Source organism: Arachis ipaensis, chromosome B05 (assembly GCF_000816755.2).
Source record: "Arachis ipaensis cultivar K30076 chromosome B05, Araip1.1, whole genome shotgun sequence".
NCBI lineage: Eukaryota > Viridiplantae > Streptophyta > Magnoliopsida > Fabales > Fabaceae > Arachis > Arachis ipaensis.
In genome coordinates this window covers 24762688-24763710 of record NC_029789.2, presented here as the reverse complement: position 1 = coordinate 24763710, position 1023 = coordinate 24762688, and the positions used below count along the sequence as shown (strand labels likewise).

General features: G+C 44.4%; 1 long non-coding RNA gene across 1 annotated transcript in view; it reads left to right on the top strand.

Moving 5' to 3' along the window:
- The window catches only part of LOC110271850, a 10279-nt gene extending 9628 nt beyond the window's left edge, over positions 1 to 651 (top strand). The window contains exon 3 of the long non-coding RNA XR_002362656.1: positions 528 to 651. This is a non-coding gene — a long non-coding RNA (uncharacterized LOC110271850). The remainder of the gene's footprint in view (positions 1 to 527) is intronic.

The following is a 1023-nucleotide window of genomic DNA, read 5'->3' as shown; positions in this document are numbered from 1 at the left end:
GTTCACTAATTCTTTAAATTTTATATCTCTATTATATTTTTAATATAATTAACAATGTTCAACAAAATTTATTTTAAGATATATATTTTTGTCCCCAATCTTAAAATTTTTTGGGTCCGTCACTGCGGGTGGTGCCTTAGTTGAACAAAGCATACAACCAATCATTACACTAACATAAAAAATTAAAATAAAATAAAACAACAATTATTATAAGATAAAGATACATTACTTAGAATTAATCCTATTTTTTATTTTTTGAGTACAATTCAAAATATACATAATTCAAAATTATCAAAACTAAACTCAAACTGAACTACATTCATATTTTAAATCTGTCTGAAAATTCAGGTGCTAAGCAATCTCAGATATTTTAGCCAATAAATCAAATAATAATAAAAAAATCTAAAATTGGAAAAAAATAAATAGAAATAAGGGAAATGGCTTAAAAGATTCTACAACAGGATACCCTGATATTCGATTCCAGAACAGTTCACCATCATCGAATTCAAGTAATAATTATTCACCAGAGGGGGAGAAGAGGGAGGCGGCGCGGTGGGTGCCACTGCCACCGTCGTCGCCGTTGCTAGCCGAGGGGAAGGGAGATCTGGGCGAGCACGAAGAGAGAGAGAGAGAGCTCGCGAAACAGGGAGAGGAAGGATCTGGTCGCGCCGTCACCACGCGGTTGCTGAGCCATGCCATCGCCGCCCTGTCCCTGAAGCCCTGAGTCGCGCTTCTGTCACCGAGCCAGAGGAGCTCATCCTTGCTGAGTCGCCGCCACAACTGCTGGGGTTGTCGCCGCCATCTTGCCTCTGCCGGCGAGCACGAAGAGAGAGGGAGAGGGCGACAGGGGAGAGCATGGCCGCCTGGGTCACCGTTTCCAAATCCATCCTTCCCGTCGCCACTGTCGTCCAGGGAAGACCGCCGCTGCTTCTGTGTCCTCCAACGGCGCCGCTACACGAGTCGGAGGAACTCGTCCCTGTTGAGCCGCCGCCGCCACTGCTAGGGTTTGCCGCCTCCGTACCA